Raw genomic sequence first — 14,981 nt, 5'->3', positions numbered from 1 at the left:
GCCGCTCTCCACCCGCTTCTGAGCTTGGGTTTCTCCACCTTCCTCCAAAGTTAAGGCTGACCGGAACCCAGACGGTCTGTTTGCTCCCTTCTGTTGAGGCCTCTCCCTGACTTGTCCTATAAAAAAGGTGCAGCGATAGGAGCGTGGTGTCCCTCCACTGGCCAGAGCGTCATGTGTGCTCCACTGGGCCCAGCCACGTTCCCTGAAGGACGCCGAGAGAACAGAGGACACGGCCCACTGATTCATCTCCCTGTTCCTTCCACCTGCACGAAGGGACACAGTAACTATTCACCCCGGCCCCGGGTACGTCCTAGTCTTGTCACTGAAAATCGCTCGCTTAGTGTCCCAGGTTGAATTACGATCCAAGAAAAGGCACAGTGAAGTCCTAAATCCCAGGACCTCAGAAGGTAGCCCGATATGACCGGGGTCCTCAGAAGAAGACAGTCACGTGAAGACAGAGACACACGGGGATAACTCGTTTGACAACGTTGGCACGGCGTGGATTACGCGGCTGCAAGCCTAGCGAGAAACGCTCAAGATTGCCGACCGACTGCCAGAACAAGGAGGAAGCCAGGAAGGACTTCCCCTGCAGGTCAGAGAGGGAGCAGGGCCCTGCCGACACCTTGGCTTTGGACTTCCACCCTCCAGAACCGTGAGACGACACATTTCTGCTGTTTTAAATCACCCGGTATGCGGCACTCATTAGGGCAGCCCTAAGGAATGAATACACTCAGGCCAGCGCTAGTGGCCAAGGCATCTGATGTTCTCCCACCTCAGGAGGTGCTCAGGAGATGCTGATGGCGACTCTGCCCAATGAATGAAAATTCTACGCCCTGACCGATCACGTTTTATCACGTAGGTATACGGCGAACAATCAAACAGTACGCAATTACTGAGTGCCGACCCCGTGAAGAATATAAGAGAAGTAGAGTATTCTGTGACTGCCCTCAAGGAGTCGACAATCTGAAGATTTGAGACAGACACATAGAACGTAACAACACACATCACAGGGGCCAAACAAGCATGACTTCAGCCCCCAGCGGACGCTACATAGGTCACCCGTAACTCAGCCCCACTGTGCGGCCATCCGGACTCCATGTTCTACTGTATTTCCTTTTGGCCGAAGAACTGGGGAAACTAGAATGTCAGGCTAGCAGACAACGTCTAGAAGCTGTCACCCCTGCTCCTGGCCTGGAACTCAAACTTCTAGCCCACCGCGGAGGCCCACTGTTGTCTGTGACATTCATCTGCCACCCCTGAGCGAAGGCTCTCACGTTGGTTGCTCACGCACTTCCTTTTTCTGTTCAGAGAGGCAGGCCCTGGAGGGACAGTGAGCCTTTTCTGCAGCCCTCCACAAACCCGGCGCGCAGCAAACACAAGGGCCACATGGTCTGGGAGTCCACTTTGGTGAGCTGACCAACAGTTTTGAAGAGGGGCTACAGAAGACGAGAGATACTGTTTCCTGTGGCATCGTTCAGAACCTCTGCTCGTTTGGCCCAGCCTCCCTGCAGGTGGCTGCTCGCACCATACCTGCCTCTAGGAACCTCTGATTCTCACCATAAGAAGCCTCGTGTCCAGCGACACGCCCGGGGTGGGCAGGGGTGGGGACAGCTCACCTTGACTGGTCTCTCCTGCGGTTCCTCTGGATCCCGGTCTCCGGGCTCCTGCTGCACCGGGGCTCCTCCTGGAGCTCTCTCCGTGGCCGCACCGAGTGCCAGGTGGAGCCCCAGGCCGGGCTGACGAGGCAAGGCGGCAAGTCGCCACTGCCCCACCCTTGACAAGCAGCCCAGTGGCCCGACCGTGGCTCCAGGCCAGTCTCCTGAAGGGCAGCTGTGGTCAGGGCGGGACCTGCCGGCAGAACACACAGAGGGAAGGTGTCCTCAGTTTGGCTTCAAGTAACTCATTATAGATCTCAGGACAGAGACGCCCTGGAAGCCTCTTAACTTTCCTCCTGGCACTTCTGAAATCAGCTACCAGCTGTGGTCTGGTCAGGTTTTGCAGCAGACCCCGGTTGCCTGCCTAATATCACTCATTTTTCCCTTCCTCCTTTCCAAAAAGATTCCAATTTTGGTCATCACTCAGGGTAATAAGCGACCTGCTCAGCTCAGGGCCCCATCCAGTCAAAGCAAGTGCGGGCCCTTGCCAGAGGGTGGTGGGGGTGGGTTTCTGATCCCCCGCTGGCCACTGAGACAGGAGACGGGCTTCGTGGGAGGGACCCTGGAAATGTTTTCCTGGCCCCTAAGGGAGATGCAGGCCCACCTTCCTCTGGTATCAGGGAAGTGGCAGGATTAAGCTTTGTTCTCTGGGATGAGATCTCTGACTTTAATGCTGACCTGGGACTCCACCCACACAGCCGTGAGAAATCACTGAAGCTACACCCAAAGGCTGCAAGAGACAGGATCTGACGTGCATTTTTAAAAGGCGACTTGGGCTCCTTGTGTGAATGAATTTAGGAGGGAGAGGAGGGGGTGTGGATACACTGAGACCCGTTAGGGGAATATCACAGTCCAGACGAACGCTGGTGTGTCCTGGCCAGGGCGGAGCAGGTGAGTAGGGACAGGTGAGTGGATGCTAAGTCATTCAGAAGTGGGATCAAGAGGATGGAGGGGTTCGATGCGGCAAAGGCGGAGGAGAGGTGGAGGCTGCCTTGGACTCAGTGGTCCTCTCTACATCCGGCCTGGAAACTCTCAGAGATAAAATGACTCCTGAAAATCTCCTCCTCTTGTTTGGTCAATGCTCCTCTGGCATCACGTCCTCGGTGGGTGGGTGCTGGACAGAACAAGTCTCCGCTGGGTGAGCCACGCCATGACTGCTCCTCAATGAGGTATCTCACGAGCTGTTCGGGGCGCTCCCAGAAGCCTCTAGGTACAGGGTGGGCTTCTAGGTCCAGAGGGCTGACCTCCATTGGACTGCTTTTCCCTCTCCTAATTTTGTCAATACTAAATAAATATGCTGGACTTCTATTTCCCGCATTACGGCAGGCTAAGTACTTAGACTGAACCTCCCACTGAAAATCTTGTATAAATGATAAAAAAACAATATTTCTGAAAGCATGGATGAGCTGGCAAGAAAGGAAGGAACTCACTGGCCAGGCATGTCTTCAGATAATGGGATATTCAGATTCTGACTATAATAATGACTATAATGTAATTAAAGAAATTAAAGACAAGCTAGTAAATATGAACAGGGAACAACAACAACAAAAAAAAAAAACATGAGAAATAATCAAGAAGATTTCAAGAAAAATGGACCCAAGAGAATTTTTAGAAATAAAAATTAAATAACTGAAATCACAAACTGCGGACAGACTTAATAGCATAGTAGATACAGCCTGAGAAAGAAGCAGTGAACTAGAAGCTACGTCAAAATAAATTAACCAAATGCAGCCCAAAAAGACAAAGACTCAGAAAAATATGGGAGCTTAAGAGACATGAAAGATAGAGGCTAACATATTCTTAAAAGCAGCCAAGGAGAAAGCGTTCCCTTTCAATGGTTACAACGTAGATTACCTTCCACCCGCTAAGCCAAAATAACTGTCATCTGAGAATTCTAGCCTTAAAGAGTATGTCCTCTAAGAATAAGAGAAATGAAGACATTCTCCAATAAATAAAAGTCTAGTTTGTCACAAACAGACTCTCATTAAATGACATTTTTTAAAGGGGTATTCCAGATGGGAGGAAAGATTCTAGATGGAAGATCTGAGATTAAAGAAGGAATGAAAAACAAAGAAAATGAAAATAGATTTTCTCAGTCTGTTGTTGAGGAAATAACATCAATTGGGAGTCAGACATATTTATCTCGCATCTTGCTGTCATTTCTTACTATCTGGGAAGTTTGAATCACGTTCATCTCTCAGAATCTTGATAGCCTCATTTTAAAAATACATAAGTTGGGCTTCCCTGGTGGTGCAGTGGTTGAGAGTCCGCCTGCCAACATGGGGGACACGGGTTCGTGCCCCGGTCCGGGAAGATCCCACATGCCGCGGAGCGGCTGGGCCCGTGAGCCATGGCCGCTGAGCCTGCGCGTCCGGAGCCTGTGCTCCGCAACGGGAGAGGCCACAACACTGAGAGGCCTGCGTACTGCAAACAAACAAACAAACAAACAAAAACATAAGCAAGGTCTTTGTGAGGAATAAATGAGCCACCACATATAAATACTCAGAACATAGATTCTGCATTTAGAAGGTGTGAAATAAATGTTCATTTCTTATCTTTTCAAAAATTAATAAACAAGCAAGTAAATAAGATGTTGGCAAGAAGGAATCCCTCCCTCTGCTTCAAGTGTGAGATAGAACTCTATCGCTTTTCCACGTCGTAAAAGGCTGCACTGCAGAGCTGATGCTTCAGAAGTTTTCTTTTCATCTTTTCAGTAGCAAGCCTAAGATCTTTCAGACAAAATATTTATGATTTCTTTATTTTATAAATACTGCATGTGAACACACAAGCCCCAGGGATAGACCCTGGATTCCAGCTTAACTCACAATTTTAAAATAAATTTGTGTTCACAGTTTGATGAGATCATAAAATACGTGCTGGCCCGTCCACGGGGGCAAAATGGCCTGTCCTGCCCACCCCTCCCAGGGCTCTTCCGCCAACTAGAAGGTAGCAGCACACAGAGGATCCCTCCGTGCAGCTCCTGCATCCCGCCCCCCGCCCCCCTGCTGACAGATACCCTCCCCAGCTCCACCCCTAACTTCACTCTCCTTTTCACTTAGGACAAGGAAGCCAGCTAAGGAAAGCGAGCTTAGCCTCCTTTAGATTCTCTGCCTCATTTTCATATGGTGCCAATTTGGTGGTGGCGGGCAGGAAGGAGAGACGGGGACGGAGAAGGGACAGATAAACTCAGAACCAGTCTCCCTGATGATGTCAAGGAAACAAACAGCACCAGTTAGGAGGTCCTAGGACCCGCGCTGGCATCCCTACTCTGCCCTTTGTCACCTATGTGTCCCCAGGCAAGCCAGTGAACCTCTCTGACTTTATTTTCCTCACCTGTAAATTGGAGTCAGCAATTATTCCATATTTGTAGAGCATTGTACAATTTCCCAACTGTCTCCTCAGTCGTAATTTCCTTTACTATGCACCGTCAGGTATATAGTCCCCAGCATAATGCCCACTCACTGCCGTAAAGATTGCAAAGCAGAGCGCGGACGGCTGTGTACACGGCAAAGAGCTCCATCCGCATGAAGGAGCATCACCAGTGCTGCATGGCTGACCCTCTTAAGAGCGGGGGCTCTGCTGTCCCAGCGCCCGTGCTTGGATTGATTCTACGCTGACCGGCTGTGTGACCTTGAGCGAGTTGCTTAGCTTCTCAGTTCCTCACTTCTAAGTGAAGGATGGTAACATTGGCCCCATCTCGCAGCTCAGGGCTCCGTACATGGGAGGCTCTCTGGGAATGAGAACTGACTGTATCGACACCAACTGAAGCCCACGGGTGTCTGACCACACACATCCGCGCTCCCTGACTCCCAGCATCCTCCATCCTTTCCTATCCGTGGTTACATCCACTCTCCCCACGCCTGGGCAAATATTTGCAAAGGGAGGGCAGAAGCTCTGAACAACAGGACCCACTGTGGACGGCTTCCTGAAGACGACCAGCCTTCAGATTCTCACTAGATTTGTGGGTGTCTCCAGGCTGCTCTGGATGGAAGCAGAGTCCAGGCTCCCTAAGGTCCCAGGCAGCCCGACTCTTCCCACTGCCAGCTGAGGGTCTTGCTTCGGCGGGCCAGAGAGTTCCGGAATATAGGTCGCCAGCTAAGCCTCAGGCCCCTAACTGGGCCGTGCGGCCACCCTGTTAAAAGGCACCCAGGCCTGAGCCCACACCACGTGGACCTGTTAGATGACCTACGAAGCAAACGGTTAATTAAGCCCAACTTGATGAATGGATGGAAACCACTGGGCTGCAAAAAACATAAGCAGCCCCACTTCAAGGCACTTTCACCTCGTCACTGCTTCATCCCACTGTCGTGACCGGCCTACGAGATGGGAAGGACAGCTAGTTCATCAGCGAGGCAGCCGGGGCCCACAAGCGGCACACGGAAAAGCTCCTCCCGACACGAACCTGCCACCAAGCACAGCTGCTCACCCATCTGCCGGCTCTGGCCCCCGGCACCGAGTTCTAGAACTGCATCCTAGGAGGGCCGCATCAGGACCCCGGCAGATGGGGCAGGGCCAGAGGACGGGAGCTGGGCACTCAGCTTGTGTCTTAGTCCCAGGAGAGAAAACACACGCTCAGTTGGCCTGGAGGTCAAGCTAAGTGCCGTTGGCAGTGGGGTGGGCACACGTGTCCCCTGGATGACAGCGGGATGGCCAGCCAGGACCACCGCTGTGCTAGTTAGCATCTCTTTCTAAAGTGACTCTGGACAGCCCAGCCCAGAGACTCCGCCGGCCGCAGACGGAGCGTGGCACCCCTGCCCGGTGAGGGGCACACCACAGCCCCGGGCAGGCAGGGGCAGAGAGGTCTCCACCAACCATTGTGACCAGACCTCGGACGGGGCCAACTGTGAAAAGCTGCCTTTGGCCCTATAACCAACCAGGGCTGACAAGGCAGCAGACAGGAAAGAAATCAACAGTGGCCTATTGTTAGAAGGGTATCACCTGGCTTTTCCTTGCCGTCCGTTTTGTTTGGCTTTCCTGGTGGATAAGTGCGTACGAAGGGAGTCAGTCTCTGAGGGTGGGCCTACCTGCTTCGCCCTCAGCCCCACAGCACCTTCCATGGGGTTCCGATCACCATCTCCTTCCTAACGGAGCGCGGTCCATGTAACACACACCCACACCCATGCAGGTTCTAGAGATTCCCCCCTCCAGAGCAGACACTCGTGTACCAGGCAGGGCCAGCTGTACTTGATTCTATACGCAACCTCTATCCACAGGAAACAGGAAGGTTCGGAGGGTCCAGGGCGCATCCTGGGTCCTCACAGCTTTTAGATGGTAAACTGAGTCAGTGGAGGCCAGCCAGAGGAGGAGGTGACCCTTAGAAATACGGGGAGGGTCAAGGCACATCTTACGGCCTGGGCAGAACTTCATCGGTCTAATTTCCATGCAGACTGGTCCTCAGACGCTGTCTACTAAGATGGACTGAAGAGCCCCCATGGAACATTCTTCCAGGACCCCACCACTCCCATTTGCTGAATTCCACCATCCTGGCAGGCCCTGCTCTGTTCTCGTCTAACTAGTTAAGCCTCTCCAAAGCCCGTGTCCTTCTAGAGAACATACAGTCTGTCCTGCTCCCTCGGCAGGGGTCTCCTATGCTGTCAGAAGAAGTACTGCGGCCTTTGTTCTTTCCCCCAGTACAATGCACTGCACACAGTAGGTGCTCAACCATTTTGCTTCTGTTCTGGAGGGATTTTTGAGGGGGCGGATGCATTAACATTCAATAAAACCGCATTGATCTAGTCCCTCCAGTGTCAGGAGATTCAGATGTGGTACGGAGTAACACGATCACTATTCAGTACAAATTAGAGCTTTTGATTCTATTTCTAATTCCAGTAAATAGGGCTTGTGCGTTTAAAAAAATATTTTTAGTTTGCAATGTGTGATTACATAATGGAGGCCTAGTCTTTTTTTTTTTTTTTCATTAACATTCATTTCCCTTAGCAGTTCCTTTCTGTGTCTTTGTTTCTGATTTGAGCTGTGGTTCAATGTATTAAAATTGCATTCCTTAAAAAGAAGTTCCAGAGCAGACTTTTTAACTGGCCCTCCCCACCCCTGTATTTCTGACTGGCCTGTGCCTGGGGCAGCTCAGCTGGTGTGGAGTCAGGGGATCTTACAGGTGTGTTAACAGAGCTCTGGTATCAAGCAGAGCCCTCCACTCACCAGGGCAGCTCTCTGCAGGCAGCCAGCGGTGGGGTGTCCCCGAGGGAGGTGTCTATACCAGAGCTAGGTGTGTGAACTCAGACGACCTATTTACCTCTCTGAGCCTCGGTTTTCTCATCTGTAAAATGGGGATGCTAAGTCCTAGATGAGAAAAAGTGCCTGGCACATGGCAGGCACTCAATATGTTCTCTTATTTGCAGGGGTCCCTGTGGGAGTCTGTTGGGGACCTTGCTGCTTCTCCAGCTGCCTTCACCCCCAGAATTACACCACATCAACTGAAGCCAGAAGCCCGAGCCCCGAGCAAAGATGAACCCCCAAAATCTGAGTACAGGGCAACACAGCAGGGGCTAGTATAGTTCACGGAGATGGTAATGACAAGCAACAAGAAACGTGCCAGACAGCTGGGCGTATATCTGGAGAAAACCATAATCTGAAAAGATACGTGCACCCCAATATTCACAGCAGCACTATTCACAATAGGCAAGATATAGAAGCAACCTAAATGTCCCCTGACAGATGAACGGATAAAGAAGATGTGGTGCATATATACAGTGGAATACTACTCAGCCATAGAAAAGGATGAGATAATGCCCTTTGCAGCGACACGGCTGGACCTAGAGATCATCACACGACGTGAAGTAAGTCAGACAGAGACAGACATCATATGATATCACTCATATGTGGAATCTAATTAAAAAATAGAGATAGAAATGAACTGATTTACAAAACAGAAACAGAATTACAGGTATCGGAAACAAACTTATGGTTACCAAAGGGGAAACATGGTGGGATGGATGAATCAGGAGCTTGGGATTAACATATACACACTACTATATATAAGAGCCTAGTGCATAGCACAGGGAACTCTACTCAATATTCTGTGATAACCTATATGAGAAAAGAATCTAAAAAAGAATGAATATACATATATAAATATATATATATGTATAACTGAATCACTTTGCTGTACACCTGAAACTAACACAACATTGTAAATCAACTTACTCCAATAAAATTAAAATATTAAAAGTTCATTAATTAATTAATTAAATGCCTTGCTGAAACCCTCCCCCCAACAAAAGAAGAAATGTGCTAGAGAGACACAGCGCAGAAGATAAAAATGCTAGAAAGAATGCCTGCTGGAGAGCTAGGAAACACACTTAGCCACGTTTGTAGCAGGACAACCACACCCCAGAAATAAAGTACCTTGCCCTGGGCAGACGCAGGATCAGGCGACAGCAAGACACAAAGAGGGGACAGAAAAGCACAACTGATCACAATCAAGAACAAGAGCTGGTGTGGTGACCCAGCCCCTGCCGGCCAGAAAAGTGAATCCCGAGGACGCATGGCTGGTTCGAGTCAGAACTGTTCCCGGCGCTCAGCATCCCGAGGGGCAGGCTGGGTTGAGCCCGTGACCCTGGGGCCAGGTTGTCTGGGTACAAATCCCAGCTCAGCCTCTTAGGAGCCGTATGACCTCAAGCAAGTTACTCCAGCTCTCACAGCTTTGGTTTTCTCATCCATAACATGGGGAGAATACTACTAACAGTCACTTATCTTGCAAGGCTGTAGTAAGGACCAGTGAGTCCACTGGAGCCAAGCTCTTAGCCATGCCTGGTGCATTTCTGTGCATCCAGCCTCAAGGCACAGGTGGGAAGGGGGTTCCTGACACTCTGTGTTGGATCAGGGTAGCGCTGCGGGAAGCTGGTCTCATTCCCCCACCTCGGCACCAATGTAACCTTCCAAACCAGCGGGCAAGGGTTTGTGTTTACCCAGCTTCAACGTGGCAAAGCTCCATCCATTCACCGAATCCCGGAGCTCAACACAAAGTGACGTCGAAAGTACATAAAGTGAGAATAAGCCAATCGCCCGTAGTAAGAGACTTTCCTCTTGTCCGCCCTGGTAATTCAGCCATTGGAGCCAGCCTCCTATTCCCCTGAGTTAAAAAGGGAGTTCAGGAAGCTGCCTGGCCAGAGATGCCAATGCAGGTCTGGGAGGCGGGCGTCCACACAGCTGGATCCTGGATGCGGCAGGTATCGGCACACCCACAGCGTGTGCACTATGTCTTGCCCTTCTCACCTTTCCTCTCGGCCCAGCAGGACAGGGAGCTGCACAGACCCAGGGGTCCCGGGAGCAGAGGGCCGGGCCAAGGCAGCCAGCCACAGGGCTGCTCTACTATGCAGATAAAGGGCCTCAGCACAGGCTCAGTGGGTTCGGAGGCCCTTGGAATCTGAGCCTCCTGGGACACCTGTCTGCTCCCTCCTCCCTGCATCTTCCAGAACTGCTGGAGTGTCACCAGAGTCAGGCTCTGCTGCCTGACCAGGATGTGTCAACAAACGGGCAGGGGAGAAAGTACCGCTGACCCGCTGACGTTCTGAGAAACCAGGGCTGGGAGCCAAAACAAACTGACAAAGGGAAGAATCTGTCGCAAAAGAAAAGCTCATATTCCTCAAGCTGGGAGAGGCCCCTGCATGTCACTTAGTCCCCCAGATGGTGGCCCCTGAGAGTCCCCTCAGGCAGACAACCCACTCCCCACACTGGCCTTCAAGAGGGTCTTCCCAGATATGGGAACATGTGTATATGCATGGCTGATTTGCTTTGTTATGGAGCAGAAACTAACACACCATCACAAAGCAATTATACTCCAATAAAGATGTAAAAAAAAAGAGGGTCTTCCCATGTCTGACCCAGTCCATCCGTCCCCACGACCTTGTCTGAACGGGCAGAGCGGTTCCAAGGCAAGAAAGAAGGGAGAGACCAGCCTGAAGCAGGTGCAGAGGCCACAGAGGACAGAACCAGCAGGGCACTTCCTCCCCATCACCTCGGGCTCAACCACAGATGAAGTCAGGCTAAATCGGCCTTTGAGAACAGCGGGGAAGGGATGACAAGAACCAAAAGGTCACGAGCTGAGTCGTGGAAAGGGACAGGGAGTCTTGTCTGTGCCGAAGCTGTTGGTGCTTCCGAGCCTCCAGGGCCAGTGAGGTGCGGGCCCCGGCTCGGGGGCAGCCTGCTGCAAATCCTGCCTCTGCCGGTTACTGGCTGTGTGACCCTGGGCACGGTGCTCTGCCTCTCTGTTCCGCATGTACTCTTCCTATAAAGCGGGAATGATAGCAGCGCCTACGCCACTGGGTTCTCGTGAGGCTTTAACAAGCAGATCCGCGTCTGGCGCTCGATGTGTGCTGGCTGCCATCGGGACGACAATTCGTCCAGGACAGCCTAGCTTCTGCCCGTTGTCCCAGCATCATTGCCAACACTCTGCCTTTCACTCTCAAACGTGAACGTGAACGGGTTGCAGGATGGATGGTCAGGCTGAGTAGCTCTTGTCTTTTTTTAGGTCCCCCTGGTTACCTCCCTGCTCCACACTGTCTGAGCATCGGACAACCAGGTCCCCAGAGGGTGTGTCCCCAAAGGTAGCTCTGCCCTGTGCCGGAAACTTGCTCAGTTTTCCTTTCCTCCTTTTCTCTTCCCTTTGTCTCCCGGTCTCCCGCCTGTTCTCTCCGCTGCTTCCCTATGGGTGCCACCTTATTTACAGGCTGACTTTAGTGGGGACTCCCCTGGCTCTGCACACGGGGATGGGATGCTTTCTGGCTCACTGACTAGACTAGGTAGGTCTCACCACATTTCCCTTAGAGAAATGGAAACCCTCTGAGACGTCAAACATGACTTGACCACCAGACGGGTGAATGGAAATCATTTTCCATTTTGTGTATGGGTGTGAGTGTGTATTGTTTAACGGGGAAAAAGAGAATAACAGTTGGAAAGGGCCTTTCCAACTGGTCCGATGCGGGGGTCTGTCTGTGAAAACAACCCCCTGGGGAGATTTTATAAAGGGAGAGGCTGGAGGCTGCCCCCCGCACGGCAGTGGAGAGGGCCAGGAGCTCAGGGGTGGGCACCCTCTCTGCCACTCACTCACCACTGGTGAAGGACAGTGATTTCTGAAGCCTCAGTTTCCCCATCTGTAAAACTGAGCACACTTGGCCCTAGGTCACCCAGATGCTCTGACACTGTAAGAGGCCTGGCCCTGTTCTTAGGATCCTGAAAAGGCACTTGTGGAATTCCACAATATTCTGCAAACACATCTTCAGGGTCTGTCCAGCCCTTTTCATGGGTGAAACACAGGAAGGAACCAAGGCCTGGGACAGTGTGACAACCTGAACGAATTCTCGCCCAAGGAGTAATGGCAAATGCCTGAGGGCCCTGAGCACGGGCACAGCACGCACGCATGTTCTGTGTGGGCGTGAACTCAGCGACTGACTTACCAGATCCCTGGGGGATCCCTCACCAGACTCCCTCAGCCCGGCCACCCCCCAGCTGCCTGTGGGCTCAGCAAACCCATGACGGGAGCCTCAAGGCAGGGGCGCAGAGCCATAGCTACTGCAGCCCCGATCCCGGTGCTTGGGACCATCACAGGCTCACACATCTCCAATCACCACCGAACCCGACCCTGCTCCAAACCCGGGCTCCCCTGTGCAGCACTGGAACCCCAGTCTCCATCACCATGGTCTCTTCCTCTGCTCAGGCCTCTAACCTTTATTTAGCTGCCAGATTGGATCTATTCCAGCTTTCTCTGGTTCAGTCCCTGCCCCACCACTCACGTGCTGTGTGACCTTGGACAAGCTGTTGACCTCTCTGAGTCTCAGTTTCCTCCTTTACAGAGTGGAGACAGTAGTAACAATCTCTTCGTAAGGATGTTGGGAGGACTAAAGGGGATCCTGGGTAGAAATGCCCTACCACGGGTGCTGGCCTATAACAGATGGTTTCTCCTCCTACCCTGGCCCCTTTTAGCAGCAGCCCTTCTCTGCACGCCCTGCAGCCCTGCTCACCGGCTCTCCTTCCCGGGTTCTCCTCCCACAGCATCCTTTGCTTCCCAAATATCACTGCCAAATGATAAGTTCTTCTGAACCCCAGTGACCTCACTGCTCTTCTCAGAACCCATCCAAAAATGCCCAGGCCGAATAAGAAGTGCAAGTTTCCTGGCCTGACACACCAGGCCTTCCCCAACCTCGTCCCAACCAACGTTCTGCACCACACTGTCCACTGCGTTTTCCCTGGTCCCCAGACACCGCCACCTCCCCGCCTCTGCTGAGACGTCCCTGCCCCCCAATGCCCTGACCCAACCTTCTCCTCAAGGCCCAGCCGAAGCGCCACCTCCAGAGGGCCACTGACCCATTCCTTGCAGAGGTGACCACCCCCTCCTGCAAACTCACCCTAGACTCACGTTGTTCATCACCCTTTCCAGTCAGTACTGAGAGGCGAGGGGACCTCAGAGGGCAGACACCAGCCTCTCACCTATCCCCCAAAACCGTGCACAGAGCAGCTCTGATGGGCAAACACTACCCAACATGCCCGTGCATGGTAATGTCACCCAAATAAGGACACGAACCCTGGGCCCTCAAGTTAAATAATTCCAATTCTATACGGAGTACGCTGCCCTAGCAAGTGTCATGTTCCTAGGCCCACGGCCTTGATAAAAGGATTCTTTGGTACATGCTGGTTTCTTCCAGAGACACAGGGAACTCACCGCCTCAGGAGTCAGGCTCTTCTCCTGGACTGTGATCGGCTCCCCCTTCCGGGGACCCCCGCCCTCCAGGCCTTGCCTGCTGTCTGCAGCCACTCAGAACTAAGTCATCTGGGGTCCTTGGTATCCTCTCCAGATACCAAACCCAGGGCAGACTCCCAGCAAGGTCACTGTGTGTATGTGGACAGCCGTATGTAGTCAGAGGGCTTTCCCGTGCACGTACACACACATGCACACACACATCTAGGCCAGAGTCAGCAAGGCTGGCTGAGTCACGCAGCCAGACCACAGCTCAAGCGGGGCCAGGGAGGAAGTGCCGCCCCATTTCCTGACCCTCCTTTGCTCTGGGAGGTTCTCTTTCTGTCTCTTTGTCTTTCTGACTCCCTCTCTCCCAGCGCTTTGTTTCTACTCAGGGCCACAGCCTGCTGTCCTGGCCCCGTCACAAGGGCTCCCAGCAGCGCTGACCTCCAGGTGAGGACTTCTGGCTTCCAGACCTGCCATCCTGGACAAGTCACTTCACCACTCTGAACCTCGGTTTCTTCTTCTGTGAAATGAAGAGGCTGGGTGTGGCGACAGGGTCCCTGAGGTCCCTTCCGATCTCAGACCGGGGGCTTCTGGCCCTCCTCTAGTCTGCACAGGGTTCAGAGCGTCATGGGGGGGCCAGGGCCAGGCGGGGCCTGGGGACAGGGGTGGGGAGTCCAGCTGCTCCCTGGGGCGCACACCTCGGAACTCCATGTGCTGCACACACTCGCTGGCCCCCGCGGCGGGCCAGAGAGCAGGAAGCGCCACCCAGGCCGGCTGCCCGGCAGGGAAGCGGGGGCGCCCACCCGCACCTCCCACTCCCTCCCTCCCACTCCCTCCCTCCTCCGGACCCACCTTGCACCAGCCGCCTCGACTCCGCAGCCACCGTGTGCCGCCGGCCCACAGCTGTCAGGCACCGCCCGCCCTCCCGCCGCTCCGCGAGACCCCGCGCCGATGAACCGGCCCCCAGCGGAAGCGGCGCCGGGAGCCGCCGCCTCCTGGGCGCCCTCCGGGATCTGCGCGCGCCCGCCGCGTGGGGACCGGGCCGGCGGCGACCTCTGACTGCCCTGCGGGGGAGCCTGGGTGTCGAGGGCGGGGCTGCTGGTGACAGCCTGCCTGACTGGTCGGGCTTCCTGGGCCCCTCTGTTCCGGAGTCCCTGAGGCCTCTTGCCCCCATTCCAGGATGTTTCCAGGCATTTCTCTAAAGGTGGACATCAGTCCCCGGCCTTAGCCGCTAGGAAAAGTTACAGACTAGGTGAGTCGCCCTGAACACCTGCAACACCCAGGCCCCCTCCAGCGGGTATCTCTGGGGTTTTGTCCCTTGTACGTTTCTGCCTCTTCTGTACATTCTACCGCGGCCATGAGGGCTTGTGTGATAAAAAGCATCCAATTAATAAAGCATTAAATGAATCTTCAAAGGCCTCCCGAGGCAGTCAGGCTGAAGGATGGCCCTGAGCCTGGCACACAGGGCCCTCCACGCACACTCTCTGGACACGAGCTAACTTTCCAGACTCACAGCTTCTCCCCCAAACACACACATGCAGCCACGCCCTGGCGGCCACACACCAGCCGCCGGGGGCTCCTGCTTTGCCTGGAATGCGCTTTCCCATTCTTCTCTGCCTGCGCACGAAATC

At 53.4% G+C, this 14,981-nt stretch overlaps 1 protein-coding gene across 1 annotated transcript in view; it reads right to left on the bottom strand.

Annotated features, from left to right (window-relative positions):
• The window catches only part of CRACR2A (calcium release activated channel regulator 2A), a 120,033-nt gene extending 105,655 nt beyond the window's left edge, over positions 1–14,378 (bottom strand). Inside the window, exons 1-2 of the mRNA XM_033867174.2 lie at positions 14,203–14,378; positions 1,617–1,848 (exon numbers count right to left, since the gene is read on the bottom strand). The gene's annotated coding sequence lies outside the window, so the exon portion shown is untranslated. The remainder of the gene's footprint in view (positions 1–1,616; positions 1,849–14,202) is intronic.
• Positions 14,379–14,981: the final 603 nt, after the last annotated feature.

Source organism: Tursiops truncatus, chromosome 11 (assembly GCF_011762595.2).
Source record: "Tursiops truncatus isolate mTurTru1 chromosome 11, mTurTru1.mat.Y, whole genome shotgun sequence".
NCBI classification, from domain to species: domain Eukaryota; kingdom Metazoa; phylum Chordata; class Mammalia; order Artiodactyla; family Delphinidae; genus Tursiops; species Tursiops truncatus.
This window is presented reverse-complemented; position numbering and strand designations above follow the sequence as displayed.